Source organism: Protopterus annectens, chromosome 11.part0, assembly GCF_019279795.1.
Source record: "Protopterus annectens isolate FY-2018-M chromosome 11.part0, PAN1.0, whole genome shotgun sequence".
Classification (NCBI taxonomy): domain Eukaryota; kingdom Metazoa; phylum Chordata; order Ceratodontiformes; family Protopteridae; genus Protopterus; species Protopterus annectens.
The window spans coordinates 1,067,020,375-1,067,040,082 of NC_056745.1; positions in this window are offsets into that span (position 1 = coordinate 1,067,020,375).

Consider the following 19,708-nt stretch of genomic DNA (forward strand, 5'->3'; position numbering starts at 1 on the left):
GGCTCTGACACCAGTTGTTTGTCTGTGTCAGCCCTTCCTGGAGAATATTTGTGTCAGAGTAGGATTCAGTGACAGCTCCTAATTTGCAATCATCTGCAAATTTAGTCAGCCAGAGATCACAGACATTGGCCTTGACTTCTGAGAAGTAAATGCAAAAAAGGAGTGATCCAAGGACTGATCCCTGAGGGACTTCACTTATGACTGGCCTCTTTGTAGAGGTGGGCTACCCAATTCTAACTTCCTGGGTCCTGTCAGTGAGCCAATTGCATATCCACTGGGTGACATACCTAACTTCTTGAGTTTGTCAACAATGCCCGAGTGGGGTATAGTGTCAAATGCTTTGGCCAGGTCAAGGTAGGCAGGTTGAAAGATTTTTCCCTCATTCATTGATCTGGTGACCCTCAAAAAGAAGTCCACCAGCTTGAGCAGGCATGATCTGCCCTTGAAGAAACCAAACTAGGTTGGGTCCAGTGTCTGGAGGTTTACTATATCTCTATTGATCATTTCCATGATAATTCTTTCAATGGCTTTACATATAAGAATAGTGAGACTTATGGATCTGAAGTTTCCAGGGTCTGTAGATGGCCCACCCTTGTACAGAGGGATGGCTGTTCCTTTCTCTGTTCATGAGGCATGAAGCCTGTTTAGAGGCTACAGTTAAATAATAATTTCAGAGGCCCTGATAGGTCATGTTTCATGCTATTTAGAAGGCAGCCTGGGGTATTGTCTGGGCTCATTGATGCAGTGTTCTTGGTCTTAGAGGGAGCATTAAGAATCTGTTCCCTAGTGATAGTAGGGTGAGTTATATTTGATGATATTTCCTACGGGATGGTTGAGGGGAAGAGGGGAAAAGTTGAAGCTGAATTTATCAGCCAGAAGGTTTGCTATATCTTTTGGGTCAATATAGGTGCTCCATTTACAATGAACTCTGCACACAATTGTATATTGCCTTTGAGGATGTGGACCTAGCTAAAGAATGCTTTGTTGTTGTCCTTGGCCTGAGAGGCCAAACTTACCTCAAATTTGGCTTTGATAGACTTTATTTGTCCTTTGAGTTGTTTGTTTCATTTGATGAGAGTATTTTTATCCTGCTGGGTGCAGCACCTCCTAATTTTTGCCATGATCTTCTTCCTCCTGTTATATAGGGGATTGATTTTGTGATTCCACCAGGGTGGCTTGTTTTTTGAGTTAGTTCTGTACTTCTTCCTGGTGGTTACACCTGCCTCTATGCATCGATTAACATGCTTGTACAGGGTGTCTGTTAACAGTTCTGAATAGGCAGAAGTGTTGTCAGGGTTTATGGGGGCTTGAAATATTGCCAGGTGCTCACTTAGTAGCAGGAAGTTAGCCTTAGAATAGTTCCTGAATATTCCAGGTTTAGCTGGGGGTCCAGGTTTTATTTTTATTCAAAGGAGACCATTTTGTGGTCTGACCTTAATATGGAAGGTATTACAGTAGGGGGTGTGCAGCAGTCTCCCATATTACTGAGGACCAGATCCAGTATGGTTGCACGCCTGGTTGGTGTATTGACTATCTGGTCCAGGGAATTTGTGTTTATAAAATCCAGGAATCGCTGTGCCTGTACGTTTGGTGTCATATACAATTCCCAGTTAATAATGGAGTAATTAAAATCAATTATGAATATGGTATTGGGTTGGATGGTTAGTGTTTCTAATAAGTTTAAATACATGGTATGAGTTTCTGGGTCATAGAGAGGGACCTATAACTTGCAAGGAAGTGGTACTGGATTTTACATATGGTGATTTGAACATGGAGCAGCTCAAGTGCATTGTCTGGCTTGACCAGCCTTGAAGTATATTTATTTTTGATGTAAGTAGAGACACCTCCACCTTTAGTCCCTACCTGTGAAGTAGCTGGCCTAAATGCGTGGAAGGCATTATAGCCTTGCACTGTTGGTGTGCTTTCCATGGCTTTAGACCAAGTCTTAGTGACTGCATAAATATCAGCATTCTCTAGGGTAAAGAGAGCTTCTAGGGAGTGGAGTTTTTTTGTTTAGACTCCTAACATTGAGCAGTAATATCTTTAGATTTTCTTGGTTTTGATTTGCTATGTCTGAAGTACTTTCAGTTTGGCATTGCCTAAAAAGGCACTATGGGGGAAGACAATGTTTTAGCTAATATTCAAAAGCCTAGAGTGGAGAGGTGCAGGCCATCCCTGGCAAAGCAACATGGTCTGTTGACTATCACAACAGGCCACTCTGACAAATATTGCACCCCTTAGAATGACACCAGAAACTAAGTCAATTATTAAAGTCAATCATCTTTTGTTCATATTGTGGCATCATCCTTGGTGAAGCTAAAATGATGCTCAATGCTAGGCTCATACCAGCCTGAGGCACATATTCTGAGAGATTCTTGATGTCTCTCTTCATATAGCCTAAGGAGGTATGTCTCAGGTAATTTACTCCCACATGGACTATGACTTAGTCATATTGGTAATTGTGGTCCAATGACCTGAGTGCATGCATAATGTGGTGGATCCTAGCCTGATAAACAACTGACCATAACTTTCTCCTTACTCAGCCTGGGCATTACTGTGTCTCACTATGGAGTCTCCAATTTCTGGATTTATATTATATGACTGTGTTTTTGGAAACTCAAAGTTCATATGGTCAAGACCATATGATCAAGCTTCTAAAAACTTGAAATTAAAAAAAAAAAGAACAAATCTATGTTTTTGCACTACAGTGGATAAAAGGTAGATTCCCAGTTGAGGCACTACCCTTTTCCCCACTGTAGTGCAATCTCAGAGTTGGTATATATAATTTGCAGGGGTTGTGGATGGTGCAGGGGGGCTTGCCCCCTGCAGACAAAATAGATTTTTTTTAGTTTTGTGTTTTTGGAAACTCAATTAAATGGTCTCAATCATATGAATTTCAAGTTTCCAAAAACTCTATGATATAATATAATTTTTTTCTATGTATCCCTCAATCATATCACATTGCATAGACTGTTAATTTCATTTCATCGTTACAAACATTTTTTTTTTATTTTCACCCAAACATTTACTTTTATTCTTTACTTGAGTTTGCTGTTTACTACAGCATATCTGCTTCCAAAAATTATGGCTTTTCATTTCATTGTAGTATTGTAGGCTGTTGGCGTTACTGTTATATTACAAATAGATTACTTTACCTTTGTAGTTATTTATTTCTATATGATTGTTCCCTCCATGACAGTTGACCATAACTCTCCACTACTGGTCTTGAGCCTATTCTTTTCTCAGTAACTGAGGGTGTCCTTGGCATAAGAGCAAGAACAGACCAGAGGGGTATCATCCAGGAGGGTGTTAATGCCCTTGATTGCATCTGATGTCAGCAATGATAGTGATTTTATTTTTATGCCCTAACTATACTTCTGGTAACTTCAGGTGTGCATCAAACTTTTTATACACCCCCACCATATGAATGTTTCCATGTTACCATCAATAGCTTGGAAGCCAAGCCCACTTCTGCAGTTAACAGCTGCAATGTCATTGCCTGCAAGACTCCACACACATGTGGTGAAGCAGTCAACTGACCACCGCTGACCCCCCAGGATAAGTGAACCAGTGTTAGTGAGTCATTCATACTTCACTGACATGGCCTTTCTATTCCGTGAACCACTATTTAAAATCAAGTTTCCAGGTCTGTAGTCAGGCTTTTTCATCTCTTCCCGCTGAGATGCATAGTATGCTGGTCACTCAACAGATTTTAGCATTATCTCTTTTTCAGAGTGTGTGTGTGTGTGTGTGTGTGTGTGTGTGTGTGTGTGTGTGTGTGTGTGTGTGTATATATATATATATATATATATATATATATATATATATATATATATATATATATATATATATATATATATATATATATATATATATATATATATAGACATAGATATAGATATATGCACATACACAGAATGTACAATTAGCTTCACACCTTTTAGTGTTTCGCTTATATAGTCTAGGTTTAAATTCAACAAAACTTCTAATGCTCCTGGCCTTCCTGTAAACAAAGGATGGGGCTTTGCCTAAGATGTTAATCAAATAAGGGTTTCCTGTGACAATGGCCCAGTTTTCTTTAAAAATATTTTTGATATTGTGATAATCTGGAGTGTATGTCATGATGCAGCTATGTTTGCATTTGTTATTCTCTGTGGAATTTCTTAATATTCTCCTGGTAGGGATGTTGAGTGAAGGTGCTTCGATCCTTTTTAGTTCTGGAATGGGTAGCAGGATGTTTTGTAACATCTGACTTTCATAGCCTCTCACAAGGAAATCATTCTCTACATTTGAAAGGATAACAAAGGATGACTCCAAACAACCACAGCTGAGGATCCAACAGTTTAATGAAAACACCATTTAAAAACCAAGGTAAGCGCTTTTGGAACAAGATTTTTATTTATTATTTTTTATTTATTTTACATTTGTTGACCGGGCTAGTCTAGCTGGATATATGTCCATTTTCAGTAGAGGCCCGTGGAGAAAAGCTCCACAGCAGATAGATACAGCTTAATATACATTTGTAAATATAGACATAAAGGGATATTAAAAAAATACATTTAGTTATACATGGTATGAAAAGTCATATGAGTCTAGCTTATTTACATTACATAACAAAAAAAGAGAGCCATGAGAGAATGACTTACAAATTAGGTATATAGAATAGAAGGAAGAAGACAAAAGGACATTTTTGACAACAGTGTTTAAATGTAGAAAAAAGGTTAGTTATGATATAAGTAGATTCAGCCAGCGTTAGTACATGGACACAACCATTGCGAGTTAAGGAAGATTTTTAGATGCTTTTTGAAAATAGGGGTAGATGAAAGGGATGTGAGATTACTAGGAAGTTTATTCCAATGGATTCCAATAGTGTTAGTAAATAGAGAATCACCTGATTTATTATTGGATTTTAAGGTAGCGGCTAGTAATTTATTGGCTGAGCGAAGGGTGCTTACATTTTTATAGGGGTTGATTAAGTTACAGAGTATGGGATTATTTGTAGGGTGATGCAAGATTTTGTGGGTGATGGTTAGTTGTTGAAAAAGAAGCTGGTTTTGAAGTTCCAACCATCCTAGTTTATGTAGATTTTGACAGTGGTGAGTACGGAATGTGGACCCAGTGGCAAACCTGGCAATGTTATTGTAAGCGGTGGCCAGCTTGTTTTGATTATTTTTAGATAGATTTGTAAAAATTGGGGAGGCATAGAGAAGTGTGGAGAGTAGGTGAGTTTGGGCCATAGTAGTCCTGGCTACAGGTGTAAGGAATGGTTTTAGCCTATAGAGAAATCCTAGTTTTTTATTCACTGATTTGATGGTTGAATTTATGTGTGAGTCAAAGTTGAGGTTATGGTCAATAGTTATGCCTAAGAGTTTGGTAGTTGGGTCTGGTACAATTACAGTGCCATTTTTTGATGTAAGTGTGAAGTCAATAGGAGGAGACTTCTGGGTAGGGGTAAACAGTAGAAGTTTTGTTTTTTTAGGGTTAAGGAGAAGACAGCATTTAGAGAACCAGTTTTCCACTAAGGTAAATACTTTCTGGGTGTTGGACTGAAGTTCAGCAGAAGTTGCTGCAGCACAGATTAGGGTTGAGTTGTCGGCATATTGAATACAGGTGGTTTGTGGTATAGATGTTTGCAGGTTATTGATGAAAATAGAAAATAGGAGGGGCCCCAGAATAGAGCCTTGTGGGACACCCTGTGAGATAGGAAGTAAAGTAGATAGGTTGCTGTCCCAGAGGACTGCCTGTTGCCTGTTTTTAAGATAGGATTCAAACCATTTGGCTGTCTGAATATCAATTGAAAGTGTGGTAAATGTATCTATCATTAAGTGATGATTCACCATATCAAAGGCTTTGGAGAGGTCTAGAAAGAGGGCAGAGGTGAGTAAGTTGTTGTTACGATTTTTATTAATCGAGTCAGAGAAAGATAAAAGTGCAGTAGTAGTACTGTGAAAAGGCTGAAAACCATGCTGGCAGTTGGCTAAAAGATTGTTTTGGAGGAGGTGATTGAGAAGTTGCTGGTGAATGCATCTCTCCATGATTTTAGCTAAAGGAGAAAGTAGAGCGATGGGGCGGTAGTTAGAAAGTTCAGTTAAGTTGCCTCCTTTATGTAGAGGTATAATGTAAGAGACCTTCCAAAGAGATGGTACAGTACATTCTGTGATGGTCCTATTAATTAAGATAGAGATGGGGTAAGGAAGTACTCCAGCAGCCATTTGTAGAAATTCAGCTGGAAGGAGGTCAGCAGAGGGGGTACATGGTTTTAGTTTTTGAAGCTGGGCATGGATGTGAGAGGTAGGAACAGGCTGTAATTGGAGGGGAGGAGGTAACATGTTTTGTGAGTGTGTGTTGGGGATGCTGGCTGGTGATAAGGTACTAGCTAATGTTTGGACAGAGTCCACAATGAAGTTATTAAAGGAATTTGCAATTTGTCTGGGAGAATTTTGGGTTAAGTTAGCTGGGGTTGGAGTTTTGGAGTGGCCAGGGTGGAGTAGGGAATTTATAACTGACCACAATTTTTGAGGGTTTTTGTTTTGTGTTTGTTGGAGCTTATGGTAGTGGTTCTTTTTGTCTTGGACTATTGATTTTTTGTAGAATTTCTTAACTGTCTAAAGATTTAATGATCAGTTAGGTTTTTGGTATTTCTCCATTTCGACCAAATTCGATTTCTTTGAAGGATTTTTTGTCTTGTCTCCTTAGTGAGCCAAGGTGCAGGTTTGTTCTTAGTTCTGACTGTTCGAGAGGGGGCATGGTGTTCTAGGATTTGTATAAATTTATTATTAAAGTACGAGACAGCTTTGTCAAGTGGTAGGTATTTACGGGGTGTCCAATTGCAAGCTTTGAGTTCAGCTTGAAAGCTAGCTTGGTTGAGATGTTTTTTGTTACAGACAGTTCTATAGATTGGTTGTTTGGAAATGAGGTTTTTTTTGTCTGATAATGAAGATGAGAGAGTGGTCACTGATATCATCAGGAAGTATACCTGATTTATAGGAAAGGGGGTTACTGTTAACTAGAATCCAGTCTAAGATGGTTTGCTTGTTGCTAGGTTTATGGGTTCTGGTAGGGGAGGTAATAGTTTGACTGAAACCATATAGGTTTATATGAGTATTAGGTTGGGAAGAGTTACAACAGTTCCAATCAATGTTAAAGTCACCAAGGATTATGGTTTCTTGTGGAAAGGATGTTGTGAGCCAATTAAGGACAGTTTCAAGAGTGTTAATGTTGTTGCCTGGAGGGATATAGGAACAAATTATATGTAATGATTTATTAGCATTTATCTGTAGTTTAGAGATTAGGATTTCTATGCTATTGGTTGTGGGCGGTTGGGTAGTTAGTGGTGTAACCTGTAAATAAGATTTATATAGTATTGCTACACCACCACCCTTTTTATTAAGGCGATATAATCTCAGGATGTTATAACCTGGAGGGATAATATCATTATCCTTAGTATCTGGTTTAAGCCATGTTTCAGTAAGACATAGGATGTCAAAGGAGTGTATGTGTAGAAGGGCATGAAGTTGGGTTATTTTATTATTTAGACTACGAATATTAAGGTGGCCTATGAGGAGAGAATTGTCCGAGGTATTAGAGATGTGAGAAGTAATGAGATGGTTAGTGTGGGGTTCAGATATTGTATTAATTGGGCCTGGGTTTGGATGGGCATCTCCATGCAGTAATAGGAGCTGTAAAGGGCCATGAAGGTGTTTCAGGACTTTATAAAAGAAAGGGAGTTGTTTTCTAGTTTGTGGATACAAAATATGGGTTGATCTGTGAAATTTAGGAAGGAGGTAGGATGAAGAGGATATTATATTCATATGGATTTCTATGGTTAGCTGAGAGATTGCAGTAGTGTGCTTAAAGGGGGGTTGAAAATTAGTGGGGCTATGATGCTCATAGCAAGTGAGGTAGTGTGATAAAAATAGGGGGGGGTAAGAATGGTGAGAAAGAGAAGGCCATTGTTAAGGGTAGGTTTGTATGTGGTAGGCATGGCAGGGAGGAATAGGAGATAGATACAAGGAGATGAAGGCAGAGGTATGAGCCAGTTAAAGATTAATAATGTTAAAGGGAAAAACTGGTTAATATGAAATGTATATTAATGAGATATAGAAAGGGTGGGGTAGTTAGATAGGAAACATGCGATAAATGATGGCAGTAGGGGATAGTATGGATAATAGTAATGAGGAAGTGAGAGTTGATTGGATAATTGGAGATAGGGGTGTGGTTACGAGTAGTATAAGTTGAAGTGTACTGGGGTGGGTGGGAATTGGGGGTAGGGTAGGGGAGTGGAGTGAGCCCGCAGGGCGAACGGAGCGGGTTGGAGCAAGTGAGAACCTGCTCACAGAAGATTCCTTCTTCAGACCATAAAAACATGTTAAAACAAAAAGTTTAAACAGTCAGTACAACCAATTGACACCAGAAAAGCCTTAATTAGCAGTGATGTCATCTAACATAGAATAAATTGGTTCATAGGTTCATAGGTTAGTACTAAGCTAACTGCCCTTGTGAGCCATTTTAAGCCTAGCCAATTATCCCTTGTGAGACTCGAACCCTGCAGCTGGGTGTTTGTAAGGCAAACACCTTAACCATTAGGCCACCCTCCCAACCCCCATAATCCAAACAGTAAGCTAGCTTAAAAAAACAAGCCTCCAAAGAGTAACACCCACTCAGTGCTTCAGTGGATGACTCTTAAGAAAAGGCTTGATACTCATTTTATCATGTAAGCCTGGTTCACAGTAAGATTTAAGCTTCAGAATCCAATTCTGTTCTTCTTGATCAGTCATATTTCTAATATCACCACCCCTGTTATTCAGACTAACAAGCTGTAAAACAAAGAACTTAAATGAATGTTCAGTGTCTCTTGCTCTGACATGTCTTTCCAAAGCACTGGTGTCTCTATTCCTATAAATATCATAAACATGCTCTAAAATCCTGTCCCTAAGAGTACGGTTCATCTTTCCTATATAGAATGCAACACAGGCAGTGCAGATAGCCATATAAATAAGATTAGAGCTTCCACAATGTGCAAAATGGTTAAAATAAAAACTTAAATCAGTACGCGGATGAAAAAAGAGGCACAAGAAAATATAAATTTGCAGGGTCTACATATACCACATTTAAAACTACCATAACAAGTAGATTTCAGAGAATCATTTTTTTTAACATTTCTGTAACAGAGTTGTCTTTTCAAGGAAAGATTATTTCTAAAACTGAACTTTGGTTAATGGTCAATAGCTTTCTTGACATCAGGATCTTAAGTATGGGCCAATGTTTCTTAATAATTTCACAGACCTGCCCAATATTACTTGAATAAATAAAAACAGGTCTATTCTTAACATGAGTGACTCAATTGTCTCTGTTTATGTCTAATTCCACTTTCTCAAAGAAAAAAGGTCTACCTATAGCTGCTCTGTTATCATTACCTCATTAATACATTGATCAACCTCTGTGGGTATGTAACCGCTTCTTATAAAATCCTTTCTCAGTCTTAAAAAAGCCAGATTGAAATCAACATCATCAGTGTGAAGACTCATAATCCTTAGAAACTGCCCTTTCATAACATTACATGGTATATGCCTGGGATGCATACTAGTTTTGTGAAGAAGAGTGCTCTTCTTATAGTCTTTCCTATAAAGACTAGTACCAAGTAGTTTATGTTCATCCTTGTTAATACTCACAGCTAGAAAGTCAATGCATTTGACAGATGACTGAGCACCAAATTTCAGGAAGGTAGTGGTAGTATGGAGATGTTTTATAAATTCATTAAGCTTAACTTCTGTATTACCCCAAATAAAAAAGATGTCATCCACAAAGCATCTGTAAAAATACACAGATGCAAAGAAGGGGTTACCAACAAAAACCTTTTCATCTTCCCATACGGCCAACACTAAGTTGGCATAAGTGTTGGCACATGCAGTGTCCATTACAACACCTGTCTTATGGATGTAAAATTTATTGTCAAACATAAATGCAAGCCCCTTTAGCAATAGGCAACAGTCAAAGGAAGGGCTGGTCAAGGAGCAGATCCCCCAGGGGGCATATGTGCTACCACAGCATCAATAATTCGATACAGACAAAGAGCAAGAAGTAGACAGTTTGGTTTTTAACATTTCTTCTTTTGTTTGAACAGACGTTACAATTACTTAACAAAGGCCTTTCTTTCATACCTCCTCAAAAATCCACCTTGACTGAAGTATTGGTTGATCTTAGACTATTTGCACAAAATGTATCATTATCATTTTTTTATATAGAACAAACTACTAGTGAAACTTATTTTAAAACGCCTAGTGCCTTTGTCCCTCCAACCATGAACTCAAGTATAGAGTCCTTTGTCTCTTTATGGGATAATGAGATCCCCAAGAGTTTAAATTGTGAACATAATCCTCGATTTTGTAATTTGTCAGCTGCAGATGCCCTAGTCCATAAAGAGCTAAGTGAGGCCTCACATTTGGAAGATCGACCAGCTGACAAGGGAGGTGGGATTGTGATCATAGATAGATCTTTCTATATTGAACAGAGGCTAGCATGCTTTCTGATGATTTAACTTATGTGAATGTAATGAGATTCAAGACACAAGTGCTTATTGATAGAGCACATATTTTTTTGTATGACCTTCTAATGACTGGTCTCATAGACTCAAGGTTATATGATTATATAGAGGTTGAATATCCTGTTATACCTATTTTAGGTTCATAGGTTCATAGGTAGGTACTAGGCTATCTGCTCCATGGCATTTATAAGCCTAGCTAGAGTGTGTCGGCTTTCGCTGCCCCATTGATTAATTAACTGATCCTCGGTCAAGCAGAGCCAATGAAGTGATCCCAGGGGTGTATTTTCTGTTACCCATCCACTTGTCAAGGTTTCTCTTGAAGAGCTTTAGTGAGGGGCTCTGCCTGATGTAATTTGGAATTTTGTTCCAAAGCATGGGGAGTCTCTGTGACAGGAATCTATCCCAACAGCATGTTCTATTTATTGTTGTGGCAAGGTTTAGCTCACTAGACCACGTGGCATGTAGTGACTTGGATTTCTTTAGGTGGAGCATGTCCATCAATTCTGAGTTGGACATGGCTTTGTAAGTCAGGCAGAGATCACCTCTGAGTAAGTGATATGCCACTGAGTACAGCCGGAGTTTTTTCAGTCGGGTTGCATAGGACATATGTTTGAGGCCAGTAATCCTCTTGGTGAGGTACTTTTGTGGTTTTTCCAGCTGTTGAAAGTGTCTTGTGAGGTACATCCCAAATGAGGCATTGTACTCTATGATGGGTCTAATGAGTAGAGGGGCACTATAACCTCTTTATTTCTAGATGCGAACCCTTTAGTAATTAGATGGGCCACACAGAAGGATTTCCTAACTACTTTGGCAATATGATTGTCAAATGAGAGATTACTATCTACCTGGGTCCCCAGATCTCTTATTACCTCTTCTGTATAAGGGGGCTGCCACCTATGTGGTAATTTGTGGGTGTTTTATTTTTCCCAAACGGGATGACTATGCATTTTTTGGCATTTAGCTTGAGGCCATGACTTTAACACCAGGTGTCTGTCTCAGTAAGGCCCTTTTGGAGGATGTCCATGTCAGCAGGAGAGTCAGTTATGACTCCCAGTTTGCAGTCATCATCAAACTTGGTTAGCCATAGTTCTCCTGTGTTTGCCTGTACTTCTGAGAAGTATATGTCGAACAGTAGGGGTCCCAGGACCGTGCCTTGTGGCACACCACTTGTGACTGGTTTAGAGTCGGACCTGGAGCCTGTTATTCTTACCGTGTGAGTTCTGTCTGTAAGCCAGTTGGCAACCCATCTCGTGATGTAGGGGTTTATGTTCAGGCTGGTGTGTTTTTCTGTAATACCCAGGTGGGGAATGGTGTCAAAAGCCTTGGAAAGGTCAAGGTATGCTGTGTGAACCAACTTTCCCTGATCTATGGCCTTGGTGACTGTCTCGAAGAAGTCAACCAGGTTTAGTAGGCATGATCTGCCCTTAACAAAGCCGAACTGGGTCGGGTCAAGTGTTTTGAGGTTCTCAATGTCTTGGTTAATAAGTTCCATGATGATGCACTCCATAGCCTTGCAGACCAGGCTAGTCAGGCTTATGGGGCGATAGTTATCAGGGTCAGTTGTGGCCTCTCCTCTGTGGAGAGGAATAACTGTTGCTGTGTGCCATTCTATGGGCACGTAGCTTGTGGAGAGGCTGAGGTTGAACAGCATGTTTAGGTGGGTGGTTAGTTCGTTCTGCAGTTCGTGCAAGACATAGCCTGGGACACCATCTGGTCCCACTGATGCTGTGTTTTTGGCTTTTGAAAGGGCTATTTTCACCTGTGCGTCTGTCATTTTTTGGGACACTACCTAACTGGGAAAAGCCGAAAGACACAACAACAACACTTTTCCGGTATTGTTGTGGGCCCTTTTGGAGGTGAGAGGGGGGTAAAGTTTGCACTGAATCTATCTGCCAGGATGTTGGCAATATCAGTAGGTTCAGTATATTTTGTGCTATTTTGCACTAGTTCAGTGCATATCTGCTAGTTGCCACTTAGATTCTTAACATAGCTAAAGAAGGCTTTGTGGTTATCTTTTGAATCCTTGGCTATTTTTCTTGCGAGTTAGCCTTGGATGATTTCATGAGGGACCTTAGCTTCTTACTGATACTGATCAAGGATGTCTTTCCTTCTTGGCATTTGCTTTTTTTCTGAACTAGTTTCCTCCTTCTATTGTATAGTCTGTTTATTGCAGGGGTCCTCCAAACTGATTTTCTTCTCTTAGAGGAGTGAGTCTTGGTTTTTGCTAGGGATGGCATGATCCATGCATTCTTGTAGGTGCTCATAGAGTGCATTTGTAAAGGTTTCTGCATCTTGGGCAGTGTTATCCTTTAGTGTGGGGGCTGTGAAACTTACCACCTCTGTCATAAGTAAGGTGAAGTTTGCTTTAGAAAAGTTTTTTACTGTGGTTTCCTTAGTTGGGGGTGGTGGTGGGGTGTGGACATCCAGAGTGATTAGTTTATGGTCTGATCTAACCAGTGATGGTTGGCCTCCGATGTGGATCACCTGTCACCCATGTTGGTAATGACCAAGTCCAATATGTTTTCACCTCTGGTAGGGGAGTTTACCAGCTGATCCAGGGCATTTTGAGTTGATAAATTCCAGAAAGCGCTGGGCCTGGGAATTTGTACTCGAGTAGTTTTCCCAGTGAATGGTAGGGTAATTGAAATTTCCCAATATCAGGGTGTTCAGTAGGACCTTCATGTTTTCCAGTGTCTCCAGAAAGGTGGAGTAGTGGTCCTGGGCCATGGAGGGTAATCTGTAGCAGGCCACAATTTGCATTGCAGATTTGCCCGATGTTAGTTGCACATGGATGATCTTAGAGGTATCATGCTGCGCCACTAACCTGGAGGTGTAGGTATCCTTGATGAATATGGATACACCCCCTCTTTTTGTGTTTCTGTCCATGTTCTGTGGCCAAAACATGTAGTATGAGTTGTAGCCCAGTAGTGTTGGGGTGTTCTCTGGAGCCTTGAACCAGGTTTCAGTTACTGCACAGATGTTGACGTTCTCCATACTGAGGAGTGCTCTGAGCGCGTGCATTCTGAGATTTAAATTCCTGGCGTTGAGTAGCATAACCCTCAGTTTTTTGTTAATTGTGTTGTTTATGGAGGTGGGTTTGACTTTTGAGCCTTGCCTAAAAGAGGCACTATGGGGGCAGCAAGAGCCTTGGCCAGTATTCGAAAGCCTAGGGGTGACAGGTGCAAGCCATTACTTGCAAAGCAATGCAGCTTGTCGAGCATGTCGTCCCAGGCTGACAGACACTGGATCCCCTTTGAATGACACCAGAAGCTTAGCCAATTGTTGAAATTGATCATTTTTTTCTTTATACTGAGGTATCATTCTTGGTGAGGGCAGGATGCTACTCAGGGTCAGGGTCATACCAGCCTTGGCAACATGATCAGAGAGCTCTTCCATGTCTCTTTTCATGTAGTCCAGGGAGGTACATCTCAGGTCATTCACACCAACATGAACAATGACAGAGTCATATTTGTACTTGTTCTGGAGTGACCTGAGTGTTTGTGTTATGTGGCGGATTCTGGCTCCCGACAGGCAGCTAACAGTAACCTTCTGCTTGTCCAGCCTAGTGAGTGGGATGTCAGTGTGCCTGACTATAGAGTCACCTATTACTAGTGTGTTAGGCATGTTATTTTGTCTTAAGGGCTGTGATTGTGCAGCACACTGATTTTGTGTTTTATGTGTTGTCTGGTTTGTGACAGGAAGTGCAGGTTGTTTGGGTGTCTGCTTTGGAGGTCTCTGATGTTTTTGCAGGTTTTTATTTAGAGCCTCCTGGTATGATTTTGTGTATTTATGTGTATTTTTTGCCAGTGCTGTTTTAGTAGATCTATGTGCGGCTGGAGTTGTGGTGCAAGTGTTAACCTTCTCCACTTGACTTTCTGTTCCAGTCTTGGGTGGAGACAGCTTTGCTTCCAGTTTGGCCGTACAATTGCATCTCTCGCATATTTTAGTGTTTTGTGGTAGGAGGAGAGGGCTGTCTCTGTACATGAGGCAGTTGTAACATTGCCTCAGGATACCCAGATTTACCAGGGGGACTGGACAGTGCACCTGAAGTTGCTCTTTGGTCATGCCTGAATAATAGGGTGCGTTGCTTAGTCACTTGGTTGGTGAGGGGTGAATAAAGAGCCTTGCCCTGCTGGGCAATCAGTGTCAGCGAATATTAGTGCTTGCTATTAGGTCTGAGCAAGTGCTGGGCTGTCAGATGCTTTTTGAGTGCTTAGGTTGAGAGTTAGACATGTTTCAAGGGACAAACTGAAGGGGAGACTTAGTGGAGCCAGCAATACTTTAACCGTAGCTAACCGGCACTGCCCGGTGCGCAAAACCGTGCAAATGCAGTTTTTATAGTAGGGAAATGAAAGAGAGAGAAATTAGCCCAAAATGACCAATAAACTACTAACTTCTGGGATGGAACCACTCCTCCAGGGACAGATAGGTTGCTCAAAGCTCCCCTCTCTCACAGGTGAACAGAGAAACTTCCTTCTATCCAAGTAAGGTATGGGCAACTCAGAAACTAGTATCACAGCCCTGAATTCAGCACTAGCCTGAAAACTGGACCATATAAGATTAGAAAGGTGGAAAACAAGGACTTTTTTTTTTTGTTTTTTTTTTTGTTTTTTTGAAAAGATAAGGCAAAAACAGTAAAAAATACACTTAAAACAGCTTTAAACGACTACAAACAATCGGAAAAGGCTATCACACTTTAGTGTGAAGCCTACAACAGTAAACAAATTATTTGAACAAAAAAGCAACTTTTTAAAAGTGCAAGCAGTCAAATAAGTATAATATGTAAAAAAACAAGCTTTTAAATCACAATAAACACTGGAAAATCTGCGTTTAGGCAGAAAACAGTTAAGTACAGCAAGAAAGTACAGAAAACTTATACTTAATCACTCCAAAGTCTCTCTTCTAAGCTAGAAGGCTTGTATCAGTTTAAGTCTTTTTAGTGCTACCCAGTAGGTTAGTTACAGGAAAGATGGGAAACAAGCGCAGATGTGGTCTTTTAAACTAGAAAGTTGAAAGAGACGGACAAACTGTCCAAATGGTCAATAAACTACAATTTCTGGGCCAAGAACATCTCCTCTCATGGTAGACAGGCTACCTAGTGCTTGCCACTCCCACTGCTGAGCTAGAAGGCTTTCCTCCAACACAGAAAGGCTTGCGGGGCTCAGAAGCTTACCAACAGTCCTAGATACAGCAACTCTCTATCTGGACTAGGCTAGTTACAGGAAAGGTGGGAAACAAGCGCAAGTGCGGCTTTTAAACCAGAATGTTGAAAGAGATGGAAAAAAAATGCCCAAATGGCCAGTAGCTACAATTTGTGGGCCAGGAACCACTCCTCTTATGGTAGATAGGCTACCTAATGCTTACCACTCCCACTGATAAGCTAGAAGGCTTCCCTCCAACACAGAAAGGCTTGGGGGGCTCAGAAGCTTACAAAGAGTCCTGGATACAGCAAATCTATACCTGGACTAGACTAGTTACAGGAAAGGCGGGGAACAAGTACAAATGTAGGATTTTAAGCCAGTGAGTTGAAAGAGATGGAAAACTGCCCAAATGGCCAAATAAACTACAATTTTTGGGCCAAACCTCACTCTTCCTGTAGAGGATAGGCTACCTAGTGCTTACCACTCCCACTGATAAGCTAGAAGGCTTCCCTCCAACACAGAAAGGCTTGGGGGGCTCAGAAGCTTACTAACAATCCTGGATACAGCAACTCTGTAACCGGACTAGGCTAGTTATAGGAAATGCGGGAAACAGGCACAAGTGTGGCTTTCAAACCAGAAAGTTGAAAAAGATGGAAAAAAACTGTTCAAACAGCCAATAGCTACAATAACTGGGCCAGGGACCACTCCTCTTGTAGTAGATAGGCTACCTGATGCTTACAACTCCCACTGATAAGCTAGAAGGCTTCCCTCTAACACGGAAAGGCTTGGGGGGCACAGAAGCTTACAAAGAGTCCTGGATACAGCAAATCTGTACCTGGACTAGACTAGTAACAGGAAAGGCAGGAAACAAGAGCAAACACAGGCTTTTAAATCAGAAGGTTGAAAGAGATGGAAAAGCTTCCCAAACGGCCAATAAACTATAATTTCTGGGCCAGAAACCACTCCTCCTGTGATAGATAGGTTACCTAGTGCTTACCCCTCTCACTGATAAGCTAGAAGGCTTCTCACCAACACAGAAGGGCTTGAGGGGCTCAGAAACTTACCAACTGTTGTGGATACAGCAAATCTGTACCTTGACTACACTAGTTATAGGAAAGGTGGGGACCAAACGCAAAACGGGCTTTTAACCAGAAAGTAGAAAGAGATGGAAAAACTGCCCAAATGGCCAATGAACTACAATTTCAGGGCCAAAACCCACTCTTCCCATGGTAGATAGGCTACCTAGTGCTTGTCACTCCCATTGATAAGCTAGAAGGCTTCCTTCCAACACAGAAAGGCTTGGGGGGGTTCAGAAGCTTACCAACAGTCCTGGATACAGCAAGTCTGTATCTGGACTTGACTAGTTACAGGAAAGGCAGGAAACAAGCTTAGAATTTTTAAAAAAATTTTATATGGACTACCTAAGGCCCATAAGGATTGTGCGAGACCTCTGATGAGACCCATGCTTTCTAGCAAAGGCTGGGTTACTGAGCTTTTATCAATTTATATTGAAAAGAACCGAGGGTCACTTTTGGATACAATACCTACAATTTTGAGATATACTAAGTCCTTCCTGAAGGACTTTTATACATGGTCGATTGAAAAGAAAAAAAATCAGAAAATGGTAGTAGAAGTAGCTATCTTAAAACATCCTAAATAAAAAATAAAAACTTATTTTTAAATATTATTAATATTTTACAGAATTATTAACTCTAATAGGTATTCAAAAGTAATCCAAGCAGGGTCGACAGTCTGTTTCCAGTCAAAAATCCTTTATTAAGCACACAGACAAGCAACCCAAACAAACAAAAAATAAACAGAGTAACATTTTCATCCCAAACTTTCGGATTATACACCTGTTATGAGGTATGGGAGTGGTTTATTTTGTTGTAAAACAAAGTGTATTGGTATACATGTTAACAAATTCAAATACCTTCCTCCATCCTTATCAGTGTGATATTCAAGCTGGTACTGCCCTACTTACAAAATGTCTCAATAATTTAAACCTTCTGCAACCATTTTCTGATTTTTTTCTGATTTTTAATATAGAGTGATTAACTACAAATACAGGAATTGAAAAAGTTCCACAGGGAGAAGTTTCTTACACTGTTTTTTATCTGACATTTGCATACTCAGTACCATTTCATATACTTTTACAAATGTTAAATTCAATTCATATAAGAGCCTTTCCTTGCAGGCTTTACTGTGAATGCCATCTCATTTAACCAGGTTTACAATGTACTTTCAGTTTACAGCAATCTACTTCAGTGAACCTGCATACTGTATCACACTCTCGGTGGCCTTCTGGTTGAAACAATAGAAATAATATCTTTCCACTGTTATTTGTTTAGGTTCACAATGTCACATTAACATTTCATTGACTGGTCTGCACCATTTCTCTTTTGCTTTTATTAGCGGATTGTGGTTCTGAACTATTCCACAGATAGAAACACCCAGAAGCCTGTGCAATATCATCACATGCTTATCTTCAGGAATGTTGTCGATCAATAGAAATTGTCAGTTTTCTATGCATATATTTTGACAATGCCACTCTAGATAGCTTAAATTTGTTGATTCTTCTGCACTGAGTCATATTGCATTTCCACAAATACTTTTATTAATCTAATTGCAGATTTGTGTTTTGTATGTCCCATGTTAAGAAGTTACATATGAGAATGGCAGCCCAACTCTTTAGGTGCAGTTTTCTTTCTAACACTGCAGTCATACTCAGATGATGGTCCCTCCAGGTACTGCAGAGCGTTACAGACTACTGTCTGAAGACCTAGCCTTTTAGACAATGTTACTATCTTTAATGGTCTTCTGGGTGTCCAGTACTAGGTGGATGATACTTTAGTGCATACAGTCTTTTTGTTGAATACGAACGTCATTTAAAGTCAGTACTGAGGAAACTACAGAATGCATCTTTACATTTGAAACAAGACAAATCTAAATATTACATGTTGAAATTTACCTTTTTGGGTTGTGTCATTTGCAAAGGTGATTTGCTCTCTGATGACACATTAAAGCCATTAGTGGTGATCTTGCTTCTTTACATACTACACTTCAGTGGTCAGTTTTGGACTTCATGGCTTGGTATGAGAAACTGATACATAATTATGGTGCAGTTGAAGAGCCTGAGAATATACCTCAGTTTTTAGGACAGTAAGACTTATTTTATAGAGGGTTTGGCTCTGGTACTGTTTGATCAATTAAACATGTACTGCATGTTATTGTATCAACAGATTTTTAAGAATATTGCATCAGGACTGTTCTGATCTAGAAGTAATCGGTTGGTGGGAAAAATAAATAAATAAATAAATAAAAAATAAAAACCACTACCTTTCTTGTGAGTGAGTTTTAAGAGACAGAGACTATACTTGTGGTATAAAGAATCTGCATTAAGGACTCATCATCAATGCCTGCAATATCATTGTGTAAAATGAAATGGTAAAAGGGGAGGCAGTGGTGATATTCTAATTAAGAATAGGTTCATCTAGGAGAGGAAATGTGGGGGTATGGTTAGTAGTAAGAACTGAGTCCAGGGAAGGCACTGCTAGTACCTATTAGAGCACAGACTCAGGCAGTGAGGAGGTAAAGAATTTTTTTAAAAGGCTGCAAAGGTGTATCAAAATCGATGCAGTTAGATACAAAGGTATTTCAATTATGTCATAGAACCAGAGAGAGACAGATTGTTTTGTAAGGTGGAGTTTCATAATAGGTTTTACAGCATGCACCAGCATTGGAAGGAAGAAAAATATTTATTAGACATTTTGAGTGTGAAGTGGGAGAGACAAAAGCAAAACATTTTCTTCAGGGATAAGAGAAAGCAAGCTAGTTGGATAGATACATTTTTAGTGGATGGTAACCCCTGGAGAGGATGGTGGATTTTGGAAATGAATATCTTACACAGAAACTTCTCCAGCTAGGCCATGACAACTTTAGTATGGAATTATGGAACACAGGAAGAAAGGAAGCTGAAGAGGAAGACAAGTAAATAGAAAATGTCAGATAGGGTTGCTAATGG